This window comes from Cryptomeria japonica, chromosome 10 (assembly GCF_030272615.1).
Source record: "Cryptomeria japonica chromosome 10, Sugi_1.0, whole genome shotgun sequence".
NCBI lineage: Eukaryota > Viridiplantae > Streptophyta > Pinopsida > Cupressales > Cupressaceae > Cryptomeria > Cryptomeria japonica.
Window position 1 is genome coordinate 776,189,555 of NC_081414.1, and position 8,244 is coordinate 776,197,798.

Here is an 8,244-nt window from a genome sequence, read left to right on the forward strand (position 1 = left end):
ATCTACATTAGGAGGTAAGCAAGTGATCAATCAAGTTGTCATCTGAGTTTCTATAACTTGTAAGTATTGGTCATGACATGTTTTTTGATAGAGCCTAGAGACATGAAGAGTTGTGTGCTAGGTACTTGTTTAGTTAACTCTAGTAATTCAGTCTAGTGGTTAGGGTTCCTTCTTATCTTGAACTCATTGAACACAATGTACCATTGAGAGGGGGGTGAATCAATGGTTCCTAAATTCTTCTCTTTTAAGAACAACCTTAGAATACCAATTATTATCCTAAGCACTAAACAATCAAACCAGTAACACAAATGAGGATACCAAAAGGGACAAACACACAAATGTAGCCCACAACACCAGATGTATGAGGAAAACCCTATATGGGAAAAACCTCGGTGAGAAATGCTGCTGGAGACTACTACTCCAATCTAGCCTCACAAGTGAAACAAAGTATTATAGAGATTTAGGGCACCAACCCCTTCACCAAGCTCCAACTTGGTGATGTATGGTGAAATATAATTTTGATACAGTTATAGCTTCTATTTGCAAATGAGTTTTGCAACACTTGACCAAATGGATTTCTACTGGTTAACAGTCTTCTCTTCTTCACTAGATCCCACACTGTAGGTTATTAGATTGCTCTCTTTGATTCTTGGCCTCTCTTATCTCTCTCTCTTATAGACTCACAACACACTGTGTCACACTTGGATGCCTACTTGACCAATCACACCTCACCGGTTATCTTAACTATTAGACCTGCAATAGTTTACTGGTACACTGTCTTTGTCGATTAAACCCTCTCACCGGTTTGCCTGCTGACTCCTCTGCAACTTACTTAGAATAAATTCTAAGGAAGATGATCTTCTTATTTTTTCCGAGCTTTCTTCACTCTCCCTCTTCACATCAAGCAACAATAATTTTTTATCTTGAGATCATATATTTATAATCTTGTATTCCCGCCAAAAACGCATTCAAACAATGTTGTGTTAGGTTTTGCCTTTTCCAACTCCATCTGAATCAGATTTGATTTGATCTTCTTTTCAAGGGATAATATCTTCATGAGGTCGATCAATCACCAACAAAGTTTCACATTCCAATGTGCATTTTCTAAATCTAGAGGTCTGCATCATGCTTTTCTGCCTTTCTTTGTCATACACCATTAATGGCTTTTCTATTTTCTTCAGCAAATGATTACGAAGATCAAATCTTCTTGTAGGATCAGTTTAGTTGCTTTGTTAGCTTGCCTTCCTTGAGCTGCAATCCTTTGGCATCCTCCGTGACTTGTGGGTTCCTCATAAAAATTGACCTGCTTGCTGATTTGTTACGTCGATGCACACACCACCGAACTGTGAAATATCACCACTTGACATTGAGCTATCGTACTTGTTGACATCCACCTCTACTTGGATTTCAATGTCGGTTAAACATTATTTGTTGACCAAGGTTGACTACTAGTTCTATTAGCCTTATCGATATGACCAACAAACATCCTCTGTACCAGCAGCACATCCTATTGATGGTTCATATTTCCTTCTAGTATATCTTCATGCCATCCTCTATGTTCTTCTCACTGGTTATTGTGCCTTCAGGATAAACATACAGCCAACCTTCATCCTGGTTTGTGCCTTACCGGTAAGCCTTCTTTACCGGTAGATGACACAAGACATGTGTACTCATAGCCTTTCATGTGTACTGACAACCTTCCTTCTGTTTGCTTACTCACATGTGTTTTGTCATCATATTTCTTGCTCTTCTTATACTGGTCACAACTTCTTACTTACTGGTGACCTTTCCAAACCAGTTGACATCAATGACAACTTAATACCAATAATTCCAGCAATCTCCCCCTTTGGCATTGATGTCAACTTATTGCTAGTATCCTTCCTATTGATTAACTTCTTCCCCTTTGTCACTATTGTCACGAAGGATTGCACTAATGATTCTAAGTGCGAAACCAAGCATTCCTGTGAAACATGGAAACACCTTCGAGCCGGTGGGTTGCTCAAAGTGAAGGTGAATATCTAGGTTATGGGTTGGCTTCCCTTGAGTCCCTCCTAAAACTAAATACTGACGTGGAAAAGAGTAAGAAATAATCTAAAAATACTGAAATCTGCAACTAACATAGGAGGTGATACACCAAAAATTATAATGATAATAGCCTAAAACTCACAAAAATATGACAAAACTTCGCCCATAGAAAGTAATTTTACTCTTCAACCACATAAAAATTTCCCAGGAAGGCTGAGGAAATCATAAACCTGGAAGGAAAACCAGTTTCACAACCAAATTGACAGTTACCTCTTCTACACAACCTGAAACCTGTGATTATATTAAAAGCAGAAGATACATGCACATGAAAGAAACTAAATTTAAAGGTTTCAGGATCAAAACATAGTAAATTCCTGTCAAATTTGCAAAAGTAAACATGCACAATTACCAAGGCAAACTCATTAAATTCTGTAATATCAAAGGAAATCTGCTATAAAACTAAAATACTAAAGTGCTAAGATATAATGATTTTTTGCAAAAACATGTATGCAAAAAAAGAAAGAACCAGTGGGAAAAAAGGAGAGAGAATATATAGAACCCATCATGTACATCTCCTTCAAAAGTCCTAATAGAAAAAATTTGCACGAGAAAAAGCGTTGGGAGAATTTGCCCAAAATAGCGTAAAAAACTCATGCATAATCATGCTAAAATAGCCTCATATGCTCAAAATAGGACCCCAACTAAAGTTGCATGAAAAGAACCCCCTGTGCTAAAAATAGAACTGCCAATCTCATGAAAAATAGCTTTGAATTGAAAAAATCCCCCTTAGCTGAAACTCCATGATAGGACTGCTAAAAATAGCTCATGAAAGAAAAAAATACTCTCTGTCTGAAAACTGTGTGAACCCGGAAGCCTAAAATAGTTCTGAGCTGAAAAAGCACTCCTCTGTTCAAATTGCATGATAACTACGAAAAATAGCATGAACTAAAAAAATAAACTCTCAGTGAATCTGCAACTGATAGTCTCTATTTTTTTAGTGCAAATATAATAATTATTTTATTTTAAATAAAATAGAAGTATAAAGATTAAATAATCTTTTTTTTTTTTAATTTTTTTTTACTTCTATTTTATTTAATGTAAAATAATTATTAAATTATTATTATTATATTTATCGTACTAATAATGGCATTATTTGCCATTTTATTAGTAAATAAATATAATAATAATTAATAAAAGAAAACAAATGAACTTAATAAAACCTTACTAAGGGTTTTGAGCCCCCCACAACTGTAAAGACTAGGACATAAAGTCCTAGTGGGGGAGTCAAACTCAACCACCACATTACAATTAATCTACAATATTTTAAATAGAATTAAAACCCACTAAAAATCCTCACCGAGGAAGTAAAAGGTTTTTCGAAAACCCTAAAATCAATATGGTATTTCATTTTTCATCCATTTTGCATCTCACTGCTTTTTGTCATCATGCACACACTACATGAGCTCGAACTGCTGCTAGGTTTTTTAAAGTTTTAACTCGAACTTCTCTGAGGTATGTAAACCAATCTTCTATTATGTTGTGCCACTATTTCTCAAGTAAATAAAGAAAGGTTTTTTCCAAAATATGTGATTTTCTTGGATGTATTTTAGGGTTTTTTAACATGAATGTTTTCTCTATAGCAAGCTCTATTCAGTGATGTTGATTTGGTATTTCTCTGCATGCAAAGAACTTGGTGAAAGGATTCCTAAAAATTAATATTATATTGTTTCCTTTTATCAAATCCTAGAATATTGATTGTTGAAACTCCATCTTCTTTGGGTTTGAACCTTCAAAGGCTCTATGACATAAGGGATTTGAATGTTATTTATCCTCAACTTGCGATATAACACTGTCACTCTGTAGCCATTGCTTGATCTAGATTCACTGTAGAAAGCTTCTATGAGTACTGCAATTTGTATTTTTATTGTGAGAGTGCTTCTTATGAATATCTTGAGGGGTGTTGTACTTTATTTCTTACGAGCTGCCATGAACTATTCTGAAACTGATATACATATATAGCCTGAGATCTTTGTATAAATTGCTCTTTCAAGGACTACAATCTATGGTTTGTTGTATTTATTCAGCCTTTGAATCTATTTCTTTTAATGATGTAAGATATGACTTCTCATGATATTTGCAACTTCCTATTTTGTCTCAAATTTGTCCTTTATGACTGTCTATAAAGGCTTCTTTTATAAAAGAAGGCTTATGTCTAAGTGCATTCAAATACCTTAGTGTATTATTAATGCTTTATCAATCGAACCCACTTATAATATACAAGTTGAAAACTCCACTTAAGAATTTGGAACTAATCTAATTGGACAAATTGAAAATGCTATTCTTCAAGCTGCAAATGCCAATGCAAACCTCTCATCCTCTGTTAAAGGCCTTTCAATTACTTTTATGATAGTAGGATCCTTAAGATTTTGATGAGTGGGAGATTCAAACCTTGCACTAGCAACATCACCAATCCAAATGACATTATTCACATTGCCCCACTGATCAGTTTCACTGGGAAAGGTAGTTGAATGTCTCTATAGGCCACCAACAATAAACTTGTAATTATACTTTCCTTGAGGAAGTCGAAGATCTACAACATACTTTTGTCCGCCAACATGAACTGCTTTGATGGGTTCATTTGAGTTACCTCTAAAATCTCCAAATAGTTGTACTTCTTCTCCCTCTCGACAAACATGGCTCCAAATAAATTGTACTGCATGTGTTGGAGGTCCTTTGTGATGTACTTCCTCAGCCATTGCAATAAGATCCCAAGTTTCCCATACAAGAGCTAGCTTGTCAGGCCTACAAGAATGCAAATTAGTGACAAATTCTAATGCTTCTTGTAAGGCCACATCTTGAATCCAATGCAAGTGAGCAATCACACAAGCAGGTGACCGATCAAGCCTAGTTGTGCATGTGACTAAAACATGTTGCTTCTTTCTTAGAAGTTGATATAGAACTCCCACATCAAAATGCACTTTCCATCGCAAATCAACAGATTCAACATCTCTTATTGAGCAATTGACCAGTGTAACAGAATTTTGTTCAAATCCTTGCCGATAGCTTGGGAATCAATCCCTGAGTTTTCTTGTTTGTTTTTTGCATTGCAAGTTCAATATGACTGTTATGCCCATGTTATTTGTAAGGGAATACACATATTCTTCTGTCTGTATGCATGATCCAACAAATATATGCTCTATGACCTTTGTGTATCTCATGCCAAGAGAATGATTGTAAGAAAACTCTCCTTCAACTCGCTTAAGTGCATTTATATATTCATCAATAGGAAAACTACCATATGTCCATTCTACTCCATCTATAGACTCTTCCTTAGTAAATAAAGCAACAATTTCATCTGATGGTTAAACAAGCATTAGATTGCTTGATGAACTCATCTGTGTTTTTGAAATAGGAGCTCCATTACTTATGAAGCTTGCCAGAGTTTTCCATCCCTTTAGTTGAAGGAACTTTGAAGAATACAAGACAAACCTAGCTTGTCCATTTATCCCATCTTTTAGATGAAGACTTGGTGTCAACTTATTTTTGTCCCATGTAATAATTGGAACTCCACCATGATTATATGTTACTTGTTCTTTATTTCAATAGATTCTCTACAATCTACTTTGGGAAGTCTTTTCAGTTATAACCAGACTGTCATGATATGCTTCTATGAAGTGTCATTACAAAGACTTTGCTATTGTACTATGATTACTTTATTGACCTGAGGCTGCTCATTGATATTATGATTTTCATGCTTGATGACTATCCTTTACTCTTAAAGTAATCTTTTACTATTTAAACAATATTGTGTTTATCTGGAAAGATGCTTGGAAAGATATCACTGCTCATCACTGTATGAATGGTCTTATGACCAGGAACAAAACTAATAGACTAGTGTAGGTATTCTTTCTTTTATGTTTGAGATGCTTTGAATCTAGTACTGCAACACTTTCAAATGTATTTTCATGCCAATCCCTTTAGATATATGGACTGTGTATATCAAAGGTGTTTGAGAACATAAGGAAGAACTTCTATAGCTACTACTATTCATGATGGACAACATTCTGTAAATGACTGCTATCTTATACATTACTGACAATAGTATAATATTTGTCTTATTTTCACTGTCTTGATAGATTTGTATAAATAGCTATGCTCCAGAAAAATAGTTGTATTATGTCTTTGTATGGTGTCATTACATATAGTTCTATAGGCTTATATTGAAACTAGATTCATTCATTTGCTAGCTACATGGACACTGTCCTCTTTTAGATGGCATTTTCTGCATAAACTTCTTAATTTTTTGACTATGACAAGGATCATTACAATGCACTTTCTCCAAGGTTGGTATAGAAGTACACCATCATTGCATAGGGAACTATTCTTACCAAATGAACCTTAATGCCCTTTTGAGTTTCATGTACTATGTTGTCCTTTGTTTGTCATGACTTTGCCCATGGATAACCTGCTCTTTGGTCTTGTTACCAAAATTTTGCACGTGCCAAATTTGGTGCCCTAATGAAGCCTTGCATTCATTTTGAAAAGGTCCAAATCATGAGCAAGAAATCAGAAATACACCTTTTTTCTCTAACTTGTTTGCTTCATGTGCAGATACAGGAGAAGCAATGTAGCATGTGGGTTAAAATGGGCTCCCGAAGAGGTTGAGCTTAGCATGCTGATTTAAGAATGCCAAAATCTCCCTGTCGCCTAATCAAGTAGTGACAAAGAAGGGTTCAAATATTTTCAAGCATCAAACTTAGAGATTTTCATGACAAACACTTAGGTGCAGGTCACATATAACAACAGGGGTCATGAAAAGCACTTACCCCACATTGGTAGTGGGGAGGAATTCTTCAACATTTGTGTCCTATTTTTGTGATTGACAAGAGAGAAAATCAGCCAAGGTGCTAAAGGTCGAGCAAGTTGAAGAAAGATCAATGGTGATGCAGGTGCTCCAATGACTTTCGATATATCGCGATGAAAAGATGATCACCAGATATCATCGCGACTTGGCAGCTGATGACATGGTAGAACAAAGAGTACAAGACCAAAGACAGGTGGTGATCCAGTGGCTGGTGACATGGCATGGATGGGTGACTTATCGAATAGATCTTGGCCATGATGAGTACTGAAAAGGTTTCATCAAAAGCTTAGTTCCATCGACATCGAGCAGACCTTGGCCATGATGAGTCCTGAAAAGGTTTCACCGAAGGCTTAGCTTCATCAACATAATAATATCGATGAAACTGCAAGTTTGATGAGATTGGCAAATGGCTCGCCGAGGGATTACTTTGGCCGAAAGAAGGATATCTGACAGAGCAAGATGTGTGGTAGGCCTCATAGACAGGTGGTGCCTAAGTAGATCTCATGAGCCAATAAAAGGGTGACACATCTTGACATGCGACATGAGAGAGAAAATCAGTCGAGGTTAAAGGTCGAGCAACTTGAGGAAAGATCAACGGTAGTCCGAAAGATCTAAGGGATATCACTATACCGCTATAGAAAGAAGGTCTCCAGTTACCTCCCTGACATGGTGACAAAGCGCGTGTGGAAAAGACAAAGGAGTGGTGAGTGGCTAAGGCACTAAAGATCAAGCAGTTTGAGGATAGATCTACGACCGTTGCTATATCGCATGATGAAGATTCTTGATGATTATCTGCTGTGACATAGAGACTGATGACATGGCATTTAAGGTGGCACCCAATTGGATCCAAAAGCGGTGACACATGTTGACATGCGGCACAAGAGAGAAAATTAGCTGAGGTTAAATATCGAGCAGATTGATCACATCCAACGGTCAGGTGGACAGATTCAATGGTGGTCCCTAAGCCGCAAGGATATGTTGCTCACCTAGTTATCGATGAGACTTGGCGACAAGGTGGGTCTAGGTCCAGATGGCAAACAAAGTGGACCCATGAGAAAATTAGAGGTTGACGTGGCAAAAGTCTACAGATGAGTGAATGTCTATACTTTTTAAGTCAACTTTGAGCTTGAACGTTGAACTGATTTAAAGTGGTTCAATGGTTCATAGTGGCTGAATGGTTCAAAGTTTATTATCGTCACTCATTCCCATGGGCCCAGGATGAAGAGAGAAATAAGAAGAGGTTAAAAGCAAGCAACTTCCTGACAGATCAGATGGTGGTCACCATACCATAGTGTAAAACTACTCGATGGATAATCATGTAGATTTGGTGACAAACGGTGGGGCCCACTAGAAAG

The 8,244-nt window shown here is 36.6% G+C and overlaps 1 pseudogene; it reads right to left on the bottom strand.

The window, feature by feature from the left end:
- Window positions 1–4,319: 4,319 nt before the first annotated feature.
- Window positions 4,320–5,527, bottom strand: LOC131076056 (phosphoglucan phosphatase LSF1, chloroplastic-like; annotated as a pseudogene).
- Window positions 5,528–8,244: the final 2,717 nt, after the last annotated feature.